This window comes from Hyperolius riggenbachi, chromosome 10 (genome assembly GCF_040937935.1).
Source record: "Hyperolius riggenbachi isolate aHypRig1 chromosome 10, aHypRig1.pri, whole genome shotgun sequence".
Lineage (NCBI taxonomy): Eukaryota > Metazoa > Chordata > Amphibia > Anura > Hyperoliidae > Hyperolius > Hyperolius riggenbachi.
Genome location: NC_090655.1, coordinates 284,212,587 through 284,239,597, shown reverse-complemented (window position 1 = coordinate 284,239,597; position 27,011 = coordinate 284,212,587). Strand labels below are relative to the sequence as shown.

General features: G+C 49.5%; 1 pseudogene; it reads left to right on the top strand.

The window, feature by feature from the left end:
• The window catches only part of LOC137535543 (zinc finger protein 665-like), a 35,756-nt pseudogene extending 9,334 nt beyond the window's left edge, over positions 1-26,422 (top strand).
• Positions 26,423-27,011: the final 589 nt, after the last annotated feature.

The following is a 27,011-nucleotide window of genomic DNA, read 5'->3' as shown; positions in this document are numbered from 1 at the left end:
GGTATATGTGCCTTCAGCATAGGTAGCAGGGTAAATGTGCCTTCAGTATAGGTAGCAGGGTATATGTGCCTTCAGCATAGGTAGCAGGGCAAATGTGCCTTCAGCATAGGTAGCAGGGTAAATGTGCCTTCAGCATAGGTAGCAGGGTATATGTGCCTTCAGTATAGGTAGCAGGGTATATGTGCCTTCAGTATAGGTAGCAGGGTATATGTGCCTTCAGTATAGGTAGCAGGGTATATGTGCCTTCAGTATAGGTAGCAGGGTATATGTATCTTCAGCGTAGGTAGCAGGGTAAATGTGCCTTTTGTATAGGTAGCCCCGTGCCCATCCCCCCTTCCCCCGTGGCCTCCTCCGCTCACCTTCACTGCATAAATAAGCACCCGCTCACCTCCAGCGTGGCGCGCAGAGCAGCAGACCTCTTACCTTACTTCCCTGTTCCCCCTAGTGGCCAGTATGCGGGCGGGGGGCGAGCGGAGGAGGCGTGAGGTGACGGAGGAGAATGAGCGACGGATGCACGAGGACGCAGTGTCGGGATTCGGTGAGCTGTAAATGGCATTGGGATTCAAATCCCGAGTATTTCCCAATATTCGATGGATTCAGCGGATTAGTCGCCCCAACCCTATTACTTATATAAACTGATAAAGTGGATGTGTTGTACTAAAAAAATGTTGTCACTTGACCTTGTCACACAAAGCCTTTCACATCACTGTGGAGCTTGTAGTGCAGTGTTAGGCCCACACTGCGCAAGCAGCATATTTTGTGACTGCAGTGTACTTTAAAAATTAGGTAGGTCTATGCCTAATATTTAAAACCTCTGCTGCAGTGGCTGCAAATAACAATTTTTAGGCAGTTAAACACAGCGGCCAGTTTATGGAACTTAATTTAAAAAAATCTAGAAACAAAATGCAATTTTTCGTGTTTCCATATTAAGAAAAAGTCTTTGTATAAAATACATATTTTGAGGAAATTTTTTTGTCATTTATCTCCCTCTGTCATGCCACTGCCGGGGTTTTGTCATTTATCCCCCTCTGTCATGCCACCGCCGAGGTTTTTGTCATTTTTCCCCCTCTGTCATGCCACTGCCGGGGTTTTGTCATTTATCCCCCTGTGTCATGCCACTGCCGGGGTTTTGTCACTTATCCCCCTCTGTCATGCCACTGCCGGGGTTTTGTCACTTATCCCCCTCTGTCATGCCACTGCCGGGGTTTTGTCACTTATCTCCCCTCTGTCATGCCACTGCTGGGGTTTTGTCATTTATCCCCCTCTATCATGCCACTGCTGGGGTTTTGTCATTTGTCCCCCTCTGTCATGCCACTGCCGGGGTTTTGCCATTTGTCCCCCTCTGTCATGCCACTGCCGGGGTTTGTCATTTATCCCCCTCTGTCACGCCACTGCCGGGGTTTTGCCATTTATCCCCCTCTGTCATGCCACTGCTGGGGTTTGTCATTTATCCCCCTCTGTCATGCCACTGCCGGGGTTTGTCATTTATCCCCCTCTGTCATGCCACTGCCAGGGTTTTGTCATTTATCCCCCTCTGTCATGCCACTGCTGGGGTTTTGTCATTTATCCCCCTCTGTCATGCCACTGCCGGGGTTTTGTCATTTATCCCCCTCTGTCACGCCACTGCCGGGGTTTTGCCATTTATTCCCCTCTGTCATGCCACTGCCAGGGTTTTGTCATTTATCCCCCTCTGTCATGCCACTGCCGGGGTTTGTCATTTATTCCCCTCTGTCATGCCACTGCCGGGGTTTTGTCATTTATCCCCCTCTGTCATGCCACTGCCGGGGTTTTGTCATTTGTCCCCCTCTGTCATGCCGCTGCCAGGGTTTTGTCATTTGTCCCCCTCTGTCATGCCGCTGCCGGGGTTTTGTCATTTATCCCCCTCTGTCATGCCGCTGCCGGGGTTTTGTCATTTATCCCCCTCTGTCATGCCACTGCCGGGGTTTTGTCATTTATCCCCCTCTGTCATGCCACTGCCGGGGTTTTGTCATTTATCCCCCTCTGTCATGCCACTGCCGGGGTTTTGTCATTTATCCCCCTCTGTCATGACACTGCCGGGGTTTTGTCATTTATCCCCCTCTGTCATGCCACTGCCGGGGTTTTGTCATTTATCCCCCTCTGTCATGCCACTGCCGGGGTTTTGTCATTTATCCCCCTCTGTCATGACACTGCCGGGGTTTTGTCATTTATCCCCCTCTGTCATGCCACTGCCGGGGTTTTGTCATTTATCCCCCTCTGTCATGCCACTGCCGGGGTTTTGTCATTTATCCCCCTCTGTCATGCCACTGCCGGGGTTTTTGTCATTTATCCCCCTCTGTCATGCCACTGCCGGGGTTTTTTTTTCATTTATCCCCCTCTGTCATGCCACTGCCGGGGTTTTGTCATCTATCCCCCTCTGTCATGCCACTGCCGGGGTTTTGTCATCTATCCCCCTCTGTCATGCCACTGCCGGGGTTTTTTCATTTATCCCCCTCTGTCATGCCACTGCCGAGGTTTTGTCATTTATCCCCCTCTGTTATGCCACTGCCGGGGTTTTGTCATTTATCCCCCTCTGTCATGCCACTGCCGGGGTTTTGTCATTTATCCCCCTCTGTCATGCCACTGCCGGGGTTTTGTCATTTATCCCCCTCTGTCATGCCACTGCCAGGGTTTTTGTCATTTATCCCCCTCTGTCATGCCACTGCCGGGGTTTTGTCATTTATCCCCCCCTGTCATGCCACTGCCGGGGTTTTGTCATTTATCCCCCTCTGTCATGCCACTGCCGGGGTTTTGTCATTTATCCCCCTCTGTCATGCCACTGCTGGGGTTTTGTCATTTATCCCCCTCTGTCATGCCGCTGCCGGGGTTTTGTCATTTATCCCCCCCTGTCATGCCACTGCCGGGGTTTTGTCATTTATCCCCCTCTGTCATGCCACTGCTGGGGTTTTGTCACTTATCCCATTCTGTCATGCCACTGCTGGGGTTTTGTCATTTATCCCCCTCTGTCATGCCACTGCTGGGGTTTTGTCATTTATCCCCCTCTGTCATGCCACTGCTGGGGTTTTGTCACTTATCCCATTCTGTCATGCCACTGTCGGGGTTTTGTCATTTATCCCCCTCTGTCATACCACTGCCGGGGTTTTGTCATTTATCCCCCTCTGTCATGCCACTGCCGGGGTTTTGTCATTTATCCTCCTCTGTCATGCCACTGCCGGGGTTTTGTCATTCATTCCCCTCTGTCATGCCACTGCCGGGGTTTTGTCATTTAACCCCCTCTGTCATGCCACTGCCGGGGTTTTGTCATTTATCCCCCTCTGTCATGCCACTGCCTGGGTTTTGTCATTTATCCCCCTCTGTCATGCCACTGCCGGGGTTTGTCATTTTTCCCCCTCTGTCATGCCACTGCCGGGGTTTTGTCATTTATCCCCCTCTGTCATGCCACTGCCGGGGTTTTGTCATTTGTCCCCCTCTGTCATGCCACTGCCGGGGTTTTGTCACTTATCCCACTCTGTCATGCCACTGCCGGAGTTTTGTCATTCATCCCCCTCTGTCATGCCACTGCCGGGGTTTTGTCATTTATCCCCCTCTGTCATGCCGCTGCCGGGGTTTTGTCATTTGTCCCCCTCTGTCATGCCACTGCCGGGGTTTTGTCATTTATCCCCCTCTGTCATGCCACTGCCGGGGTTTTGTCATTTATCCCCCTCTGTCATGCCACTGCCGGGGTTTTGTCATTTATCCCCCTCTGTCATGCCACTGCCGGGGTTTTGTCATTTATCCCCCTCTGTCATGCCACTGCCGGGGTTTTGTCATTTATCCCCCTCTGTCATGCCACTGCTGGGGTTTTGTCACTTATCCCATTCTGTCATGCCACTGCCGGGGTTTTGTCATTTATCCCCCTCTGTCATGCCACTGCCGGGGTTTTGTCATTTATCTCCCTCCATCATGCCACTGCCGGGGTTTTGTCATTTATCTCCCTCTGTCATACCACTGCCGGGGTTTTGTCATTTATCCCCCTCTGTCATGCCACTGCCGGGGTTTTGTCATTTATCCTCCTCTGTCATGCCACTGCCGGGGTTTTGTCATTCATTCCCCTCTGTCATGCCACTGCCGGGGTTTTGTCATTTAACCCCCTCTGTCATGCCACTGCCGGGGTTTTGTCATTTATCCCCCTCTGTCATGCCACTGCCTGGGTTTTGTCATTTATCCCCCTCTGTCATGCCACTGCCGGGGTTTGTCATTTTTCCCCCTCTGTCATGCCACTGCCGGGGTTTTGTCATTTATCCCCCTCTGTCATGCCACTGCCGGGGTTTTGTCATTTGTCCCCCTCTGTCATGCCGCTGCCGGGGTTTTGTCATTTGTCCCCCTCTGTCATGCCACTACTGGGGTTTGTCATTTATCCCCCTCTGTCATGCCACCGCTGGGGTTTTGTCATTTATCCCTCTCTGTCATGCCACTGCCGGGGTTTTGTCATTTATCCCCCTCTGTCATGCCACTGCTGGGGTTTTGTCATTTATCCCCCTCTGTCATGCCACTGCCGGGGTTTTGTCATTTATCCCCCTCTGTCATGCCACTGTCAGGGTTTTTGTCATTTATCCCCCTCTGTCATGCCACTGCCGGGGTTTTTGTCATTTATCCCCCTCTGTCATGCCACTGCCGGGGTTTTTGTCATTTATCCCCCTCTGTCATGCCACTGCTGGGGTGTTGTCATTTGTCCCCCTGTGTCATGCCACTGCCAGGGTTTTGTCATTTATCCCCCTCTGTCATGCCACTGCCGGGTTTTTGTCTTTTATCCCCCTCTGTCATGCCACTGCCGGGGTTTTTGTCATTTATCCCCCTCTGTCATGCCACTGCTGGGGTGTTGTCATCTGTCCCCCTGTGTCATGCCACTGCCAGGGTTTTGTCATTTATCCCCCTCTGTCATGCCACTGCCGGGGTTTTTGTCATTTATCCCCCTCTGTCATGCCACTGCCGGGGTTTTTGTCATTTATCCCCCTTTGTCATGCCACTGCCTGGGTTTTTGTCATTTATCCCCCTCTGTCATGCCACTGCCGGGGTTTTGTCATTTATCACCCTCTGTCATGCCACTGCCGGGGTTTTGTCTTTTATCCCCCTCTGTCATGCCACTGCCGGGGTTTTGTCATTTATCCCCCTCTGTCATGCCACTGCCGGGGTTTTGTCATTTATCCCCCTCTGTCATGCCACTGCCGGGGTTTTTGTCATTTATCCCCCTCTGTCATGCCACTGCTGGGGTGTTGTCATTTGTCCCCCTGTGTCATGCCACTGCCAGGGTTTTTTTCATTTATCCCCCTCTGTCATGCCACTGCCGGGTTTTTGTCTTTTATCCCCCTCTGTCATGCCCCTTCCGGGGTTTTGTCATTTATCCCCCTCTGTCATGCCACTGTCGGGGTTTTGTCATTTATCCATCTCTGTCATGCCACTGCCGGGGTTTTTGTCATTTATCCCCCTCTGTCATGCCACTGCCGGGGTTTTGTCATTTATCCACCTCTGTCATGCCACTGTCGGGGTTTTTGTCATTTATCCCCCTCTGTCATGCCACTGCCGGGGTTTTTGTCATTTATCCCCCTCTGTCATGCCACTGCCTGGGTTTTTGTCATTTATCCCCCTCTGTCATGCCACTGCCGGGGTTTTGTCATTTATCCTCCTCTGTCATGCCACTGCCGGGGTTTTGTCATTCATTCCCCTCTGTCATGCCACTGCCGGGGTTTTGTCATTTAACCCCCTCTGTCATGCCACTGCCGGGGTTTTGTCATTTATCCCCCTCTGTCATGCCACTGCCTGGGTTTTGTCATTTATCCCCCTCTGTCATGCCACTGCCGGGGTTTGTCATTTTTCCCCCTCTGTCATGCCACTGCCGGGGTTTTGTCATTTATCCCCCTCTGTCATGCCACTGCCGGGGTTTTGTCATTTGTCCCCCTCTGTCATGCCGCTGCCGGGGTTTTGTCATTTGTCCCCCTCTGTCATGCCACTACTGGGGTTTGTCATTTATCCCCCTCTGTCATGCCACTGTCAGGGTTTTTGTCATTTATCCCCCTCTGTCATGCCACTGCCGGGGTTTTTGTCATTTATCCCCCTCTGTCATGCCACTGCCGGGGTTTTTGTCATTTATCCCCCTCTGTCATGCCACTGCTGGGGTGTTGTCATTTGTCCCCCTGTGTCATGCCACTGCCAGGGTTTTGTCATTTATCCCCCTCTGTCATGCCACTGCCGGGTTTTTGTCTTTTATCCCCCTCTGTCATGCCACTGCCGGGGTTTTGTCTTTTATCCCCCTCTGTCATGCCACTGTCGGGGTTTTGTCATTTATCCATCTCTGTCATGCCACTGCCGGGGTTTTTGTCATTTATCCCCCTCTGTCATGCCACTGCCGGGGTTTTGTCATTTATCCACCTCTGTCATGCCACTGTCGGGGTTTTTGTCATTTATCCCCCTCTGTCATGCCACTGCCGGGGTTTTTGTCATTTATCCCCCTTTGTCATGCCACTGCCTGGGTTTTTGTCATTTATCCCCCTCTGTCATGCCACTGCCGGGGTTTTGTCATTTATCACCCTCTGTCATGCCACTGCCGGGGTTTTGTCTTTTATCCCCCTCTGTCATGCCACTGCCGGGGTTTTGTCATTTATCCCCCTCTGTCATGCCACTGCCGGGGTTTTGTCATTTATCCCCCTCTGTCATGCCACTGCCGGGGTTTTTGTCATTTATCCCCCTCTGTCATGCCACTGCCGGGGTTTTTGTCATTTATCCCCCTCTGTCATGCCACTGCCGGGGTTTTGTCATTTATCCCCCTCTGTCATGCCACTGCCGGGGTTTTGTCATTTATCCCCCTGTGTCATGCCACTGCCGGGGTTTTGTCATTTATCCCCCTGTCATGCCACTGCCGGGGTTTTTGTCACTTATCCCACTCTGTCATGCCACTGCCGGAGTTTTGTCATTCATCCCCCTCTGTCATGTCACTGCTGGGGTTTTGTCACTTATCCCACTCTGTCATGCCACTGCTGGGGTTTTATCATTTATCCCACTCTGTCATGCCACTGCCGGGGTTTTATCATTTATCCCCCTCTGTCATGCCACTGTCGGGGTATTTGTCATTTATCCCACTCTGTCATGCCACTGCCGGAGTTTTGTCATTTATCCCCCTTTGTCATGCCACTGCCGGGGTTTTTGTCATTTATCCTCCTCTGTCATGCCACTGCCGGGGTTTTGTCATTTATTCCCCTCTGTCATGCCACTGCCGGGGTTTTTGTCATTTATCCTCCTCTGTCATTCCACTGCCGGGGTTTTGTCATTTATCCCCCTGTGTCATGCCACTGCCGGGGTTTTGTCATTTATCCTCCTCTGTCATGCCACTGCCGGGGTTTTGTCATTCATCCCCCTCTGTCATGCCACTGCTGGGGTTTTGTCACTTATCCCACTCTGTCATGCCACTGCCGGGGTTTTGTCATTTATCCCCCTCTGTCATGCCACTGCCGGGGTTTTGTCCTTTATCCCCCTCTGTCATGCCACTGCTGGGGTTTTATCATTTATCCCACTCTGTCATGCCACTTCCGGGGTTTTATTATTTATCCCCCTCTGTCATGCCACTGCCGGGGTTTTATCATTTATCCCCCTCTGTCATGCCACTGCCGGGGTTTTGTCATTTATCCCCCTCTGTCATGCCACTGCTGGGGTTTTGTCATTTATCCCCCCCTGTCATGCCACTGCCGGGGTTTTGTCATTTGTCCCCTCTGTCATGCCGCTGCCGGGGTTTTGTCATTTATCCCCCTCTGTCATGCCACTGCCGGAGTTTTGTCATTTATCCCCCTCTGTCATGCCACTGCCGGGGTTTTTGTCATTTATCCTCCTCTGTCATGCCACTGTCGGGGTTTTTGTCATTTATCCTCCTCTGTCATGCCACTGCTGGGGTTTTGTCATTTATCCCCCTCTGTCATGCCGCTGCCGGGGTTTTGTCATTTGTCCCCTTCTGTCATGCCGCTGCCGGGTTTTGTCATTTATCCCCCTCTGTCATGCCACTGCTGGGGTTTTGTCATTTATCCCCCTCTGTTATGCCACTACTGGGGTTTGTCATTTATCCCCCTCTTTCATGCCACTGCCGGGGTTTTGTTATTTATCCCCCTCTGTCATGCCACTGCTGGGGTTTTGTCTTTTATCCCCCTCTGTCATGCCACTGCCGAAGTTTTGTCATTTATCCCCCTCTGTCATGCCACTGCCGGGGTTTTGTCATTTATCCCCCTCTGTCATGCCACTGCCGGGGTTTTGTCTTTTATCCCCCTCTGTCATGCCACTGCCGGGGTTTTGTCATTTTTCCATCTCTGTCATGCCACTGCCGGGGTTTTTGTCATTTATCCCCCTCTGTCATGCCACTGCCAGGGTTTTTGTCATTTATCCCCCTCTGTCATGCCACTGCCGGGGTTTTTGTCATTTATCCCCCTCTGTCATGCCACTGCCGGGGTTTTTGTCATTTATCCTCCTCTGTCATGCCACTGCCGGGGTTTTTGTCATTTATCCTCCTCTGTCATTCCACTGCCGGGGCTTTGTCATTTATCCCCCTCTGTCATGCCACTGCCGGGGTTTTGTCATTTATCTCCCTCTGTCATGCCACTGCCGGGGTTTTTGTCACTTATCCCACTCTGTCATGCCACTGCCGGAGTTTTGTCATTCATCCCCCTCTGTCATGCCACTGCCGGGGTTTTGTCATTTATCCCCCTCTGTCATGCCACTGCCGGGGTTTTGTCATTTGTCCCCCTCTGTCATGCCACTGCCGGGGTTTTGTCATTTATCCCCCTCTGTCATGCCACTCCTGGGGTTTTGTCACTTATCCCACTCTGTCATGCCACTGCTGGGGTTTTATCATTTATCCCACTCTGTCATGCCACTGCCGGGGTTTTATCATTTATCCCCCTCTGTGATGCCACTGCCGGGGTTTTGTCATTTGTCCCCCTCTGTCATGCCGCTGCCGGGGTTTTGTCATTTATCCCCCTCTGTCATGCCACTGCTGGGGTTTTGTCATTTATCCCCCCCTGTCATGCCACTGCCGGGGTTTTGTCATTTGTCCCCCTCTGTCATGCCACTGCCGAGGTTTTGTCATTTATCCCCCTCTGTCATGCCACTGCCGGGTTTTTGTCATTTATCCCACTCTGTCATGCCACTGCCGGGGTTTTTGTCATTTATCCTCCTCTGTCATGCCACTGCCGGGGTTTTTGTCATTTATCCTCCTCTGTCATGCCACTGCCGGGGTTTTGTCATTTATCCCCCTCTGTCATGCCGCTGCCAGAGTTTTGTCATTTGTCCCCTTCTGTCATGCTGCTGCCGGGTTTTGTCATTTATCCCCCTCTGTTATGCCACTACTGGGGTTTGTCATTTATCCCCCTCTTTCATGCCACTGCCGGGGTTTTGTTATTTATCCCCCTCTGTCATGCCACTGCCGAGGTTTTGTCATTTATCCCCCTCTGTCATGCCACTGCCGGGGTTTTGTCATTTATCCCCCTCTGTCATGCCACTGCCGGGGTTTTGTCTTTTATCCCCCTCTGTCATGCCACTGCTGGAGTTTTGTCATTTATCCCCCCCTGTCATGCCACTGCCAGGGTTTTGTCATTTATCCCCCTCTGTTATGCCACTACTGGGGTTTGTCATTTATTCCCCTCTTTCATGCCACTTCCGGGGTTTTGTTATTTATCCCCCTCTGTCATGCCACTGCCGTTGTTTTGTCATTTATCCCCCTCTGTCATGCCACTGCCGGGGTTTTGTTATTTATCCCCCTCTGTCATGCCACTGCTGGGGTTTTGTCTTTTATCCCCCTCAGTCATGCCACTGCCGAGGTTTTGTCATTTATCCCCCTCTGTCATGCCACTGCCGGGGTTTTGTCATTTATCCCCCTCTGTCATGCCACTGCCGGGGTTTTGTCTTTTATCCCCCTCTGTCATGCCACTGCCGGGGTTTTGTCATTTATCCATCTCTGTCATGCCACTGCCGGGGTTTTTGTCATTTATCCCCCTCTGTCATGCCACTGCCGGGGTTTTGTCATTTATCCACCTCTGTCATGCCACTGTCGGGGTTTTTGTCATTCATCCCCCTCTGTCATGCCACTGCCGGGGTTTTTGTCATTTATCCCCCTCTGTCATGCCACTGCCGGGGTTTTTGTCATTTATCTCCCTCTGTCATGCCACTGCCGGGGTTTTGTCATTTATCACCCTCTGTCATGCCACTGCCGGGGTTTTGTCTTTTATCCCCCTCTGTCATGCCACTGCCGGGGTTTTGTCATTTATCCCCCTCTGTTATGCCACTGCCGGGGTTTTGTCATTTATCCCCCTCTGTCATGCCACTGCCGGGGTTTTTGTCATTTATTCCCCTCTGTCATGCCACTGCCGGGGTTTTTGTCATTTATCCCCCTCTGTCATGCCACTGCCGGGGTTTTGTCATTTATCCCCCTCTGTCCTGCCACTGCCGGGGTTTTGTCATTTATCCCCCTGTGTCATGCCACTGCCGGGGTTTTGTCATTTATCCCCCTCTGTCATGCCACTGCCGGGGTTTTTGTCACTTATCCCACTCTGTCATGCCACTGCCGGGGTTTTATCATTTATCCCACTCTGTCATGCCACTGCCGGGATTTTATCATTTATCCCACTCTGTCATGCCACTGCCGGAGTTTTGTCATTCATCCCCCTCTGTCATGCCACTGCCGGGGTTTTGTCATTTATCCCCCTCTGTCATGCCACTGCCGGGGTTTTGTCATTTGTCCCCCTCTGTCATGCCACTGCCGGGGTTTTGTCATTTATCCCCCTCTGTCATGCCACTCCTGGGGTTTTGTCACTTATCCCACTCTGTCATGCCACTGCTGGGGTTTTATCATTTATCCCACTCTGTCATGCCACTGCCGGGGTTTTATCATTTATCCACCTCTGTGATGCCACTGCCGGGGTTTTGTCATTTGTCCCCCTCTGTCATGCCGCTGCCGGGGTTTTGTCATTTATCCCCCTCTGTCATGCCACTGCTGGGGTTTTGTCATTTATCCCCCCCTGTCATGCCACTGCCGGGGTTGTGTCATTTGTCCCCCTCTGTCATGCCACTGCCGGAGTTTTGTCATTTATCCCCCTCTGTCATGCCACTGCCGGGTTTTTGTCATTTATCCCACTCTGTCATGCCACTGCCGGGGTTTTTGTCATTTATCCTCCTCTGTCATGCCACTGCCGGGGTTTTTGTCATTTATCCTCCTCTGTCATGCCACTGCCGGGGTTTTGTCATTTATCACCCTCTGTCATGCCGCTGCCAGAGTTTTGTCATTTGTCCCCTTCTGTCATGCCGCTGCCGGGTTTTGTCATTTATCCCCCTCTGTTATGCCACTACTGGGGTTTGTCATTTATCCCCCTCTTTCATGCCACTGCCGGGGTTTTGTTATTTATCCCCCTCTGTCATGCCACTGCCGAGGTTTTGTCATTTATCCCCCTCTGTCATGCCACTGCCGGGGTTTTGTCATTTATCCCCCTCTGTCATGCCACTGCCGGGGTTTTGTCTTTTATCCCCCTCTGTCATGCCACTGCTGGAGTTTTGTCATTTATCCCCCCCTGTCATGCCACTGCCAGGGTTTTGTCATTTATCCCCCTCTGTTATGCCACTACTGGGGTTTGTCATTTATCCCCCTCTTTCATGCCACTGCCGGGGTTTTGTTATTTATCACCCTCTGTCATGCCACTGCCGGGGTTTTGTCTTTTATCCCCCTCTGTCATGCCACTGCCGGGGTTTTGTCATTTATCCACCTCTGTCATGCCACTGTCGGGGTTTTTGTCATTTATCCCCCTCTGTCATGCCACTGCCGGGGTTTTTGTCATTTATCCCCCTCTGTCATGCCACTGCCGGGGTTTTTGTCATTTATCCCCCTCTGTCATGCCACTGCCGGGGTTTTGTCATTTATCCCTCTCTGTCATGCCACTGCCGGGGTTTTTGTCATTTATCCCCCTCTGTCATGCCACTGCCGGGGTTTTGTCATTTATCACCCTCTGTCATGCCACTGCCGGGGTTTTGTCTTTTATCCCCCTCTGTCATGCCACTGCCGGGGTTTTGTCATTTATCCCCCTCTGTCATGCCACTGCCGGGGTTTTGTCATTTATCCCCCTCTGTCATGCCACTGCCGGGGTTTTTGTCATTTATTCCCCTCTGTCATGCCACTGCCGGGGTTTTTGTCATTTATCCCCCTCTGTCATGCCACTGCCGGGGTTTTGTCATTTATCCCCCTCTGTCCTGCCACTGCCGGGGTTTTGTCATTTATCCCCCTGTGTCATGCCACTGCCGGGGTTTTGTCATTTATCCCCCTCTGTCATGCCACTGCCGGGGTTTTTGTCACTTATCCCACTCTGTCATGCCACTGCCGGGGTTTTATCATTTATCCCACTCTGTCATGCCACTGCCGGGGTTTTATCATTTATCCCCCTCTGTCATGCCACTGCCGGGGTTTTTGTCATTTATCCCACTCTGTCATGCCACTGCCGGAGTTTTGTCATTTATCCCCCTCTGTCATGCCACTGCCGGGGTTTTTGTCATTTATCCTCCTCTGTCATGCCACTGCCGGGGTTTTGTCATTTATCCTCCTCTGTCATTCCACTGCCGGGGTTTTGTCATTTATCCCCCTCTGTCATGCCACTGCCGGGGTTTTGTCATTTATCCCCCTCTGTCATGCCACTGCCGGGGTTTTGTCATTTATCCCCCTCTGTCATGCCACTGCCGGGGTTTTTGTCACTTATCCCACTCTGTCATGCCACTGCCGGAGTTTTGTCATTCATCCCCCTCTGTCATGCCACTGCTGGGGTTTTGTCACTTATCCCACTCTGTCATGCCACTGCTGGGGTTTTATCATTTATCCCACTCTGTCATGCCACTGCCGGGGTTTTATCATTTATCCCCCTCTGTCATGCCACTGCCGGGGTTTTGTCATTTGTCCCCCTCTGTCATGCCGCTGCCAGGGTTTTGTCATTTATCCCCCTCTGTCATGCCACTGCTGGGGTTTTGTCATTTATCCCCCCCTGTCATGCCACTGCCGGGGTTTTGTCATTTGTCCCCCTCTGTCATGCCGCTGCCGGGGTTTTGTCATTTATCCCCCTCTGTCATGCCACTGCCGGAGTTTTGTCATTTATCCCCCTCTGTCATGCCACTGCCGGGGTTTTGTCATTTATCCCCCTCTATCATGCCACTGCCGGGGTTTTGTCATTTATCCCCCTCTGTCATGCCACTGCCGGGGTTTTTGTCATTTATCCCACTCTGTCATGCCACTGCCGGGGTTTTTGTCATTTATCCTCCTCTGTCATGCCACTGCCGGGGTTTTTGTCATTTATCCTCCTCTGTCATGCCACTGCCGGGGTTTTGTCATTTATCCCCCTCTGTCATGCCGCTGCCGGAGTTTTGTCATTTGTCCCCTTCTGTCATGCCACTGCTGGGGTTTTGTCATTTATCCCCCTCTGTCATGCCACTGCCGGGGTTTTGTCATTTATCCCCCTCTGTCATGCCACTGCCGGGGTTTTGTCATTTATCCCCCTCTGTCACGCCACTGCCGGGGTTTTGTCATTTATCCCCCTCTGTCACGCCACTGCCGGGGTTTTGTCATTTATCCCCCTCTGTCATGCCACTGCCGGGGTTTTGTCATTTATCCCCCTCTGTCATGCGACTGCTGGGGTTTTTGTCATTTATCCCCCTCTGTCATGCCACTGCCGGGGTTTTTGTCATTTATCCCCCTCTGTCATGCCACTGCCGGGGTTTTGTCATTTATCCCCCTCTGTCATGCCACTGCCGGGGTTTTTGTCATTTATCCCACTCTGTCATGCCACTGCCGGGGTTTTTGTCATTTATCCCCCTCTGTCATGCCACTGCCGGGGTTTTTGTCATCTATCCCCCTCTGTCATGCCACTGCCAGAGTTTTGTCATTTTTCCCCCTCTGTCATGCCACTGCCGGGGTTTTTGTCATTTATCCCACTCTGTCATGCCACTGCCGGGGTTTTTGTCATTTATCCTCCTCTGTCATGCCACTGCTGGGGTTTTTGTCATTTATCCTCCTCTGTCATGCCACTGCCGGGGTTTTGTCATTTATCCCCCTCTGTCTTGCCACTGCTGGGGTTTTGTCATTTATCCCCCTCTGTCATGCCACTGCCGGGGTTTTGTCATTTATCCCCCTCTGTTATGCCACTGCCGGGGTTTTTGTCACTTATCCCACTCTGTCATGCCACTGCCGGGGTTTTGTCATTTATCCCCCTCTGTCATGCCACTACTGGGGTTTGTCATTTATCCCCCTCTTTCATGGCACTGCCGGGGTTTTTGTCATTTATCCCCCTCTGTCATGCCACTGCCGGGGTTTTGTCATTTATCCCCCTCTGTCATGCCACTGCCGGGGTTTTGGCATTTATCCCCCTCTGTCATGCCACTGCCGGGGTTTTGTTATTTATCCCCCTCTGTCATGCCACTGCCGGGGTTTTGTCTTTTATCCCCCTCTGTCATGCCACTACTGGGGTTTTGTCATTTATCCCCCTCTGTCATGCCACTGCTGGGGTTTTGTCTTTTATCCCCCTCTGTCATGCCACTGCCGGGGTTTTGTCATTTATCCCCCTCTGTCATGCCACTGCCGGGGTTTTGTCATTTATCCCCCTCTGTCATGCCACTGCCGGGGTTTTGTCATTTATCCCCCTCTGTCATGCCACTGCCGGGGTTTTGTCATTTATCCCCCTCTGTCATGCCACTGCCGAGGTTTTGTCATTTATCCCCCTCTGTCATGCCACTGCCGGGGTTTTGTCATTTATTCCCCTCTGTCATGCCACTGCTGGGGTTTTGTCATTTATCCCCCTCTGTCATGCCACTGCCGGGGGTTTTGTCATTTTTTCCCCCTCTGTCATGTCACTGCCGGGGTTTTTGAATAGTTTTGGCACCTTTTCAAAGGAAATTGTGGCTGTAAATGGGCCCTGAAGGTTTTTGAAGTTCACCTGCCAGTAAAGTCAGTGGGGTCCCCCGGGAACATTCGGTTTGTGGACATTTGCGGAAGCGTTTGTGAATAGTCCCTGAACGTTCATTCGCGATGTTTGTCCATCAGTAGTTTGGAGATGTATGCTGTGCCCATCGCAGTGACAGAAATCAGACGTGGCATAGATAGCCATGACAAGGACAGAAAGTCACAGCACATGTTACATCACTTCCGCTTTCCTCTTGTTACTCCAGCTCACATTTACACATTGCCCAGCAAGCTCATGGTGAACCACAACTCCCAGGAGAGTGTAAGGGGCTAAAAAGGATCAGAAATCCCTTTTACTAAAATGCTATGCAAAACAGAATTGTGTCTTCTCAAAACAGAAGGTATTTGTGATTATTCAGGTTGCTGTGAGCATTTGAGGCATCCCACAATGCACCACTGCTAAATATGCAAATCACTCCTTTGTTGTCCCAGAAAGCTAAAATAAGCTAACAGATCATTGCATTTTAGCAGTTCTGGGTGTGTGTTTAGATTTCAGGGACAACAAAGAGACAATATGCACATTAAGCAGTGATGCATTGTGGGAGATGACATATGTGCACTCCAACCTGAATAACCACAAATGCAGTATCTTCTGTTTTGAGAAGGCAAATTTTTGTTGCAGCTCAAATGTGACCCAGCCTAAGTGTGAACCTACCTGTGTGATGTGATGACTAAAAAATAAGATTTTCTTTAAAGAGGAACTGACCTCAGAATATCAAAATAGAGCATTGCAATCCTTATTAAAAATTGTAGGCAAAAAAGGACAATAAATGTACAAAAATATCTAAATACACTCTATAATATAGAATTAATGAATAAGCCCCACCCCCCTGTGACTTAGCCTGTCGGCAATGCCCGGCAAACTCCCAAAGAGCATTGGGAGACCTTCTCCTGCAAATTCCCCCTACGCTCGCCAGAGTTCCTGCTGCTTTTGTTGTTTACACTGTGTGTCATCAAGAGGCGCACAGCGAAGAGAAAAATTCTGACAGGACAGCTACAGCGGGAGCTGAGAGCAGGCGCCTTACCGGCGAGAGGCGGCACCCCACGCACCCCAAGAATGTCCCCCTTGCCTGTGGCAACTAAAGATGCGCCTCACTTCTGTTCCTGTGCAGGAGTGCTGCTCCGCTCCTGTCCGGTCTGGTCCGCTCCTCTCCCTCAGATGCAGAGGCAGTGAAACTTACTTCCTCCCCGTCACGCTGTCGGCGGCTGTTTGCACTTTACCAGCAGTGTCCTTCTGTTCTGTGTCTTTAAGGGCCCTCGCTTGATGAAGTCATCAAGAGAAGACCCTTTCAATACAGGAGGATGCTGCCGGTAAAATGCAGATCAAAGCCGCTGCCAGCGAATTGGGGAGGAAGTAAGTGCCGCTGCCCCTGCATCTTACATGATCTGAGGGAGGGAGAGGAGCAGAACACTTCACTACTACACTTCTGCATAGAACGGGGCCCTGCAATTTAGTAGACAGCACGGGCGGCAGTAATCTGAGCTGAGAGGGGGTCATTCTTGGGACACCTGGCTGCAACGAAATGGGGGAGGAGAAGGGCAGGGGACATGTGTATTGCAGGGTGGGTGGAAGCCACTGCCTGAAAAGCTGGAGCCAAAGAGGGAGTGTGATGCTGTCACTCACAGCTGTGGAGCACGGACATGACAATGCTGTGGTGAAGAAGTTTATTTTTCCCTTTTACCTTGCTGCCTGAATGTCTGGTGGGGGAGAGGGGGAGTGAGGTGTGTGTGTGTGTTTTGTGAGTGTGTGTTTTGTCTGTGTGTGTGTGTGTGTTTTGTGTGTGCGTGACTTTATATATGTGGGTGTGTCTTTGTGTGGGGTGTGTGTGTCTTTGTGTGTGTGTGTGTGTGTGTGTGTGTGTGTGTGTGTGTGTGTGTGTGTGTGTGTGTGTGTGTGCGTGCGTGCGTGCGTGCGTGCGTGCGTGACTTTATATATGTGGGTGTGTCTTTGTGTGGGGTGTGTGTGTGTGTGTGTGTGTGTGTGACTTTATATATGTGGGTGTGTCTTTGTGTGGGGTGTGTGTGTCTTTGTGTGTGTGTGTATATGTATGTGTACTCTACGTGTGTATGTATGTGTACTGTGAGTGTGTGTAAAGAGTGTGTGTATGTATGTTTTTAGGCCTGTTTCCACTGGGGTGCCTCATCTGTCTCCAAATCATACACAGCACCCGTGCTACTGCAAAGCCGCTGCTGATTCACTTCGCCATGCAATAGCTTTAGGGATTCAGAGGCGTGCTGCAGGAAATTTCAGCATGCTGCCCAGAATCGCATCGGCATGCAATTCAGACAGCAAGCCCATTGATCGAATAGGCAGCTTTAATTGATGCAGCAGGTGTGCAGAGCTGGGAACTCAGGTGCACAGAGATCTCACCACCAGAGCCCCTGAGAGATAGAAGAATCCAGCAGGGGAGGGGAGCCTCTGGTAATGGGCACAGCAGGTGTGCAGAGCTCTCACCACCAGAGCCCCTGAGAGATAGAAGAATCCAGCAGGGGAGGGGAGCCTCTGGTAATGGCTGCAGCAGGTGTGCAGAGCTGGGAACTCCGGTGCACAGAGATCTCACCACCAGAGTCCCTGAGAGATAGAAGAATTCAGCAGGGGGAGGAGCCTCTGGTAATGGCTGCAGCATGTGGGCAGAGCTGGGAACTCAGGTGCACAGAGATCTCACCACTAGAGCCCCTGAGAGATAGGTGAATCCAGCAGGGGGAGGGGAGCCTCTGGTAATGGCTGCAGCAGGTGTGCAGAGCTGGGAACTCAGGTGCACAGAGATCTCACCACTAGAGCCCCTGAAAGATAGGTGAATCCAGCAGGGGGAGGGGAGCCTCTGGTAATTGATGCAGCAGGTGTGCAGAGCTGGGAACTCAGGTGCACAGAGATCTCACCACCAGAGTCCCTGAGAGATAGAAGAATCCAGCAGGGGGAGGAGCCTCTGGTAATGGGTGCAGCAGGGGTGCAGAGCTGGGAACTCAGGAGCACAGAGATCTCCCCACCAGAGCCCCTGAGAGATAGAAGAATCCAGCAGGGGGAGGGGAGCCTCTGGTAATGGGTGCAGAAGGTGGGCAGAGCTGGGATGATCCTCATACACACTAAGATAGGTTTGGCGCTTCACAGTGTAAAAAAGACTGAACAGGGTTTTTTTTCCCCCCCAAAAAAAATCATATATGCTTCACTGTTAATGCTTCACTCTTTATAAAAATGACCACAAATATCCACAAAAAAAGACAGGCTCGTATATGCTTCACTCTTGCTATTTTCAGGGAAAACATTTTTTTGCCAAAAAGCAACCCTTTGAGATACACAATCAGTTCACATACACACTGAGAGGTTTGGCGCTTCACAGTGTAAAAAGGACTGAACAAGTTTTTCCCAGAAAAAAACATGAATACATATATATGCTTCACTCTATATAAAACTAAACAAATGTCCACTAAAAACATAACAGTCCTTTTTACACTGTGTGAGTGAAGTAATATCAGTGAAGCATATACGAGCCTGTCATTTTTTTTTTTAGTGGACACTTTGACAGTTTTATAAAGTGAAGCATTAACAGTGAAGCTTATATATATATATATATATATATATATATATATATATATATATATATATATATATATATATATATATATATATATATATATATATATAAATTTTTATTTTATTTTTTTTTTTGGGGGGGGGGGGAATCTGTTCAGTCTTTTTTACACTGTGAAGTGCCACACCTATCTTAGTGTGTATGTGAATTGATAACGAGAGGGGGCAATCGTGTATCAAAAAGGGTTGTTTTTTGGCAAAAAATTGTTTTTCTGAAATTAGCAAGAGTGAAGTAATATCAGTGAAGCATATGCGTGCCTGTCATTTTTTTTTTTTGTGGACTTTTGGTCAGTTTTATAAAGAGTGAAGCATTAACAGTGAAGCATATATATTTGATTTTTTGGGAAAAATCCTGTTCAGTCTTTTTTACACTGTGAAGCGCCAAACCTCTCTTAGTGTGTATGAGAGCTGGGATGATCACCGACCTGAATCACGAGTAATTAGGAGTGATTCAAATGAGGCTTAATTAGCCCATGTACTGGAAGGAGAAGGGGACTTGCAGGTGGTGGTGACATAAGAGGGGATTCCCTCAGTCAAGCTACCTACAGGGGAAGACAAGGGCGGCTGGATGATGTAAGAGGGGATTCCCCCTGCGTGACAACTACGAGGAGAAGGGTGGGTGGGGGTGTTTGACATAGGAGCGGATTCCCTCTGCAGTGTTACCCCCACCTCTGCCGGACAGGATACGAAAGGGGCGAGCTGCATGACTACAGGACATGATACGAGATCTGGCACAAAATGAATGGGGAGAGCTACATGACCACAGGACATGATACGAGATCTGGCACAAAATGAATGGGGAGAGCTACATGACTACAGGACATGATACGAGATCTGGCACAAAACGAATGGGGAGAGCTACGTGACTACAGGACATGATATGGGATCTGGCACAGCAGGAATGGGGAGAGCTGCATGACTACAGGACATTATACGAGATCTGGCACAAAACGAATGGGGAGAGCTACAGGATGACAAGCACAAGATCTCACACTGCAGGAGGCATAGTTAGAGAAAAAATAATAATACTTTATCAAGGCATGTGCCAGTACAGTGCAGGGCAGCAGCAGAAGCCACAGCTGTCACTTTCCTGTAACAGGGCGACTGATGATGACCTCATGACACTGGGCTGTAAATCTCATTCTGTGGGCGTGAATGGGCATGTCTAACTCCAACTGTAACACCGCCCACAGAATCAGACTCTGCACCTCCCATGGACTGAGAGCTGCAAAATGGAGGGATAGAGCTGCAAGATGGAGCCTGCCATTCTCTTTTATTCATAGTTGTATTGCACAAATATATCTACTTTTATATTGCCCTTCACAAGTGTTTTGTGTCTAATCATTCATTTCAAAGGGATAAGGAGGCTGAATTTAGTGACTTTTTTTTTGGTTCAGTTCCTCTTTAAAGGGAGTAGAATGCCTGGTAGTCACACAGGAGGCGTATAAGGGGGCTCTCACACAGGCACAGAGGAGCAGTGGTGTTGGTGTACCTAGGGCATTTGACACCCGGTGCTGGGTATTATAAGACACCCCCCCCCCCCCCCCAAAAAAAAAGTAAAGGAGCAAAAAAATGGGTGGCGCTATAGCCGCGGCAAAAAAATGGGCATGGCCATGCCCGGATGAGGGCGGAGCTAACTGTAATTTAACGTGAACCCGGGTGAGAGTGATATGGAGGCTGCCATATTTATTTCCTTTTAAACAATACTAGTTGCCCTGCTGATCTATTTGGCTGCAGTAGTGAACTGAATCACACCAGAAATAAGCATGCAGCTAATCTTGTCAGTTCTGACAATATTGTCAGAAACCCCTGACCTGCTGCATGCTTGTTCAGGGTCTGTGGTTGAAAGAATTAGAGGCAGAGGACCAGCACAGCAGCCAGGCAACTGGTATTGCTTAAAACAAGATAAATATGGCAGCCTCAATATTATTCTCACCTCGGGTTCCCTTTAAAAGTGCAACGCAAAGACAGTGGGCCCAAGTTTTGGTGACCCTTTCCTCAGAAAATTCACATAATTGTTCAGGTTTTCTCAAGAAAATACACGTAATGTGTGCAGATTTGCCCAGAGAATACGTTCAATCATGTCGGCAGATTTGCCCAGAGAATACGTTCAATCATGCCTGCAGATTTGCCCAGAGAATACGTTCAATCATGTCGGCAGATTTGCCCAGAAAATACATGCAATCATGTCGGCAGATTTGCCCAGAAAATCCATGCAATCATGTCGGCAGATTTGCCCAGAAAATACATGCAATCATGTCGGCAGATTTGCCCAGAAAATACATGCAATCATGTCTGCAGATTTGCCCAGAAAATACATGCAATCATGTCTGCAGATTTGCCCAGAAAATACATGCAATCATGTCTGCAGATTTGCCCAGAGAATACATGCAATCATGTCTGCAGATTTGCCCAGAGAATACGTTCAATCATGTCAGCAGATTTGCCCAGAGAATACGTTCAATCACATCGGCAGATTTGCCCAGAAAATACATGCAATCATGTCGGCAGATTTAACCAGAGAATACGTTCAATCATGTCGGCAGATTTGCCCAGAGAATACGTTCAATCATGTCGGCAGATTTGCCCAGAAAATACATGCAATCATGTCGGCAGATTTGCCCAGAAAATACATGCAATCATGTCGGCAGATTTGCCCAGAGAATACGTTCAATCATGTCGGCAGATTTGCCCAGAGAATACGTTCAATCATGTCTGCAGATTTGCCCAGAGAATACGTTCAATCATGTCTGCAGATTTGCCCAGAAAATACGTTCAATCATGTCTGCAGATTTGCCCAGAAAATATATGCAATCATGTCTGCAGATTTGCCCAGAAAATATATGCAATCATGTCTGCAGATTTGCCCAGAGAATACGTTCAATCATGTCGGCAGATTTGCCCAGAAAATACATGCAATCATGTCTGCAGATTTGCCCAGAGAATACATTCAATCATGTCGGCAGATTTGCCCAGAAAATACATGCAATCATGTCTGCAGATTTGCCCAGAAAATACATGCAATCGTGTAGCAGATTTGACCAGAAAATACATGCAATCGTGTAGCAGACCTGGCCAGAACATAAACGCTACCCCTGGCTGCTAATATAAATTAAAAACAAACAAAAAAAAAAAAACATTTACTCACCTGCAGCAGAGCTCCTGTTCCGGCCTCCGTCCAGTGCGCAGCTCCCACGATCCTCTGCAGCTAGCAACTCCCAAAGTCTCCAGAGCAGGGCTTCGGACATTTTACTATAGCCCTGCTCTGCCACTGCGGTGAACTGATACGGCATCTATTAGATGCCGAAAGTCAGTTCACGCTGGAGAATTTTAAGGGGTGCTTCAGCGCCCAAAGCGCCCCCCCCCCCCCCCCCCGGTGCCGCCACTGCCCCCAGTATAGGTAGCTAGCAGTTGCCCCCAGTATAGGTAGCTAGTTGCCCCCAGTGAAGGTAGTATAGTTGCCCCAATATAGCTAGTATAGTTGCCCCCAGGATAGGCAGCATAGCTGCTGCCCCCAATGTAGGTAGTGTTGCTGCCCCCAGTGTAGCTAGTATAGTGGCCCCCGTACAGCTGCCCTCCAGTATAGCTAGTATAGTGGCCTCCATAGTTGCCCCAGTATAGCTAGTATAGTGGCCCACAGTTTAGATAGTATAGTTGCCTCCATTGTAGCTGGTATGGTGCCCCCCCCCCCAGTATAGGTAATATAGTGGCCCCCATAGATGCCCCCAGTGTAGCTAGTATAGTGGCCCCCCGTTTAGCTGCCCCCAGTATAGTGGCCCCCAGTATAGCTAGTATAGTGGCCCCCAGTTTAGGTAGAATAGTGGCCCCCAGTTTAGGTAGTATAGTGGCCACAGTTTAGGTAGTATAGTGCTCCCCCCCCCCCCCCCCCCCGTGTAGCTAGAAGGAGGGGTGACAGCAGGGATAGCGGCGGGGAGGGGGGAAATATCCCCCCCTCCCTCACCTGGGTCCCCTCCTTCTGCCTCTCTTCTCCCCCAAAAATGCGGGCAGCGGGCCGGTGGCAGTGGGCAGCAAGCAGGCTGGCGCGGAGAATACTCACGTTAATTCCGCGTATCAGCCTGAAACGCTGCGTCGCCGTCACGTGCCTCTACATTGGAGGCGCAGTAGAGGCACGTAACTGCGACGCAGCGTTCCAGGCTGATACGCTGGAGTAACGTAAGTATTCTCCGCGCCAGCCTGCTCGCTGCCGACTGCCCCCGGCCCGCTGCCCGCATTTTTGGGGGAGAAGAGAGGCAGAAGGAGGGGGACCCAGGTTAGGGAGGGGGGATATTTCCCCCCTCCCCGCCGCTATCCCTGCTGTCACCCCTCCTCCTAGCGCTGCTCTTCCCCTCCTGAGTCAGGTGTAGGGGGGTCGTGGCGACACCCCCCTGTCTGTCTGGCACCCGGTGCGCCACGCCCCCCTGCGCCCTTTGGTAGGAACGCGACTGCAGAAGAGGAACTGAAATAAGTGTGTGTGGGGGGGGGGAGGGGGAGGGCAGAGGAGGCAATGAAAGAGTAAGAGGAGGCACAACTCTGTGCAGTTTAAAAGTTGTGGCATGTCATGTTTGTTATAATGGTGCAAGGGGGGGGGGGGGGCAGTGATTTCTAGTCACACCCCTTCCCCACCCCCACTGATCTGTCCAATTGGAGCTGCAGTGTGAAGCAGTTCGGTTCCTCATTGGATTGCAGGATGGGAGGAGAGGTACGGCTATACTGTATATATAGGAGTATATATGTATTTCTTGCTATAAGTACATCTAGGTCTGTTGTCACAGATGTAACACATTGCTTCCATTGTCTCAGCAAGCTCTACAACTTACTGCTTTCCATGTATGGCCAATGCTTTATGCGTAGGGAGGTCAATGAGATGCAAATAACTCTGTACTTGTATGCAAATATCATGCAAATTGTATGCAGCTAATCACATTTTTCAGGAAATTCATTTCATTGCCCAAATTCCAAGATACAGAAAATGTGCATGCAAGGCAAAGTTACGTGATTGGCTGCCTGTAATGAGCACAACCTTCTGCAGTTCTCTGTCAGGCTGATAACTAGCGATGGTCAGTGACATGCCAGTAACTCTGAGCTGGTGAATATGATAGTCTAATTATATGTAGAGATACACAGATGCTGCATCTGCCCCATTTCCAATCTGCATTATCTTTGCAACAACTTAGAATTATCAGCAGCTCACTGACCCTCCCTAATGATAATTGCTCCTCCCCTCAGAATTCTCTAACAGGAAGTGATGATGTTTCTCTATTTGCAGGGCGGAGTCCCGGCATCAGGAACCTCTCAGAGTCTCGTCTCTCTGTATCCACAGACTGTACAACGGATATTGATGTCACTGGACAAGAGTCTCCTGCAGATATCCTGGTTACCCCAAATATTCCCCCAGACTCCCCTCACCTGTCTAACCCAGAGGGGCCTCATACCCAGCACAGCTCTCCCCCTGCTGGAGGGTCTTATTGCTGCTCCAAGTGTGGGAAATGTTTTGTTTGTAAATCAAGACTTGTCAGACATGAGAGATCTCACACTGGTGAGAAACCCTATTCATGTGCTGAGTGTGGGAAATATTTTGCTTATAAATCATATCTTGTCACACATGAGAGATCTCACACTGGTGAGAAGCCTTATTCATGTGCTGAGTGTGGGAAATGTTTTGGCCTTAAATCAAACCTTGTCAAACATGAGAGATCTCACACTGGTGCGAAGTCATATTCATGTGCTGAGTGTGGGAAATGTTTTGGTCGTAAATCATACCTTGTCACACATGAGAGATCTCACACGGGTGAGAAGCCATATTCATGTTCTGAGTGTGGGAAATGTTTTGGACAGAAATCACATCTTGTCACACATGAGAGATCTCACACTGGTGAGAAGCCATATTCATGTGCTGAGTGTGGGAAATGTTTTGGTCTTAAATCAAACCTTGTCAAACATGAGAGATCTCACACTGGTGAGAATCCCTATTCATGTGCTGAGTGTGGGAAATGTTTTACTCAGAAAACAAGTCTTGTCTTTCATGAGAGATCTCACACTGGTGAGAAGCCCTATTCATGTTCTGAGTGTGGGAAATGTTTTGGGCATAAATCAAGTCTTGTCTTTCATGAGAGATCTCACACTGGTGAGAAGCCCTATTCATGTGCTGAGTGTGGGAAATGTTTTGGTCTTAAATCAAGTCTTGTCTCTCATGAGAGATCTCATACTGGTGAGAAGCCCTATTCATGTGCTCAGTGTGGGAAATGTTTTAGAGATAAACATAGCCTTGTCAAACATGAGAGATCTCACACTGGTGAGAAGCCCTATTCATGTGCTGAGTGTGGGAAATGTTTTGGTCTTAAATCAAACCTTGTCACACATGAGAGATCTCACACGGGTGAGAAGCCATATTCATGTTCTGAGTGTGGGAAATGTTTTACTCAGAAAACAAGTCTTGTCAGACATGAGAGATCTCACACTGGTGAGAAGCCCTATTCATGTGCTGAGTGTGGGAAATGTTTTGGTCTTAAATCAAGTCTTGTCTCTCATGAGAGATCTCATACTGGTGAGAAGCCCTATTCATGTGCTCAGTGTGGGAAATGTTTTAGAGATAAACATAGCCTTGTCAAACATGAGAGATCTCACACTGGTGAGAAGCCCTATTCATGTGCTGAGTGTGGGAAATGTTTTGGTCTTAAATCAAACCTTGTCACACATGAGATCTCACACGGGTGAGAAGCCATATTCATGTTCTGAGTGTGGGAAATGTTTTACTCAGAAAACAAGTCTTGTCAGACATGAGAGATCTCACACTGGTGAGAAGCCCTATTGATGTTCTGAGAAATGTTTTTAACGCAAATCATTGCTTGTGAGGCATTTGTGTTAAGTGTGGGAATTACAGCATTCCCTGAATCTCTCTTATTTTCAGGGGGCCTCTGTAGAAATCAGTTATCTTGATGTTAATCTTGTGGGAAATTCATCTTCAGGTTCAGTGTCATCCTCTACCTATCACAAGCCCTGCAGTGGGAATTCTATGCTGAGAGCCAATAGCTGTCCTCCTCTCCACACTATTCTGCCAGTCCCAGTAGGGGAATTTATCAGGGCACGTCACAGCTGCTCTCATGATGACGCTTTGTGTAGAGAGATGACGCTGTGGGATCCGCCTACATGAATGAGGCTATCCTTATTGGAAGATAGGCAGAGTGATGAAACTGGCCCTGGAGAGAAACAGGGAACAAGGGTTGTGCAATGTCCCTGGGATGTGTGATAACCCAATACAGAGGGCACTGTATTCATCACAACTGTTAGTTTGGAGTACAGTCACATTTTCTCTCTATAGCAGCACTACAGGCTGATGAAGTCATCCACACTGTCTGGCTAAAGGTGTAAGATTTGCCAGGAGATAGGCACCCACCTTGAGGAGCATTCTCTCTCCCAGTGTGATCTCTTCCAGCCCACGTCACTGGTTATACACGGTGTGGCATACAAGTGTGGCGTGTCCTCATGTCAGTACTGCCATGTCCATACCACATCCAAGCCCATTGCCTCCTTATCTAATGGAGATCGTCTTCCATTTAGACAATTTCTTAATTTCCACACTAAATTTGCTGTGTATTTGATTTCTTGTTCCATCTGCCGTGTCCAGTATGCAGGGTGTAATATCCGGCATCTCAGACAGCGTATCTCCGAGCATCACAGGGGTCCTGGCTGGCTGACCACAGCAATACCAAATGTGGCTAAACATTTCCACCACAGGCGCCTGGTGCATCGCTGTCTATTTCCTGTTATATGCTCCCTATTTTATTGCCTGAAGAAGCAGGACTATATCTGTGAAATGTGTTGCAACACTGTGGAGAATCTAATAAATATTTGTCACTGTGAAATTGACGGTTTGTGTGTCTGCTTTATGGAGGTAAGTCCACCGCTGCCTTCCGAGCAATTTTTAACAATTTTAGTTCAATTTTACTTTTTTGGCGCCTCTGTTTATTCTATACAATTTCCATCAGGTTCACTATGAAAACAGGTCCTCTTTTTCCTTGCAGGGTATTGAACGTATCTCCAGACCAACTAGAGGGGGGGGGGGGGGACGTTCATAAGCTAATTTGGGAGGCATATTGAATTTTCCAATTAGGTGTACATTCTCCTCTTGGTCTAAATACGAGGTGGGATTTAAGCTGCGTCAGTTAAATTGTTTACTAGATGGTGCTCTCTGTGCGCATGTGTGTGCATTGATGTCTTCATGTATGTACATGCCCCCCAGCTTATCACAAATGCTATGTTTGCTGTCTACCTGGTTATTAATGTCGCCTGTGTGCCTTACAGTTTACACACACACACACACACACACACACACACACACACACGCACGCACATTTTTGGATCTGAACCCAATCCATTACAAAAAAAGCTTTATTGGCAGGACCAAATGCATTTTGCGTTGTCAAAGCAAAACAAAGCATTAACATTGGGGGG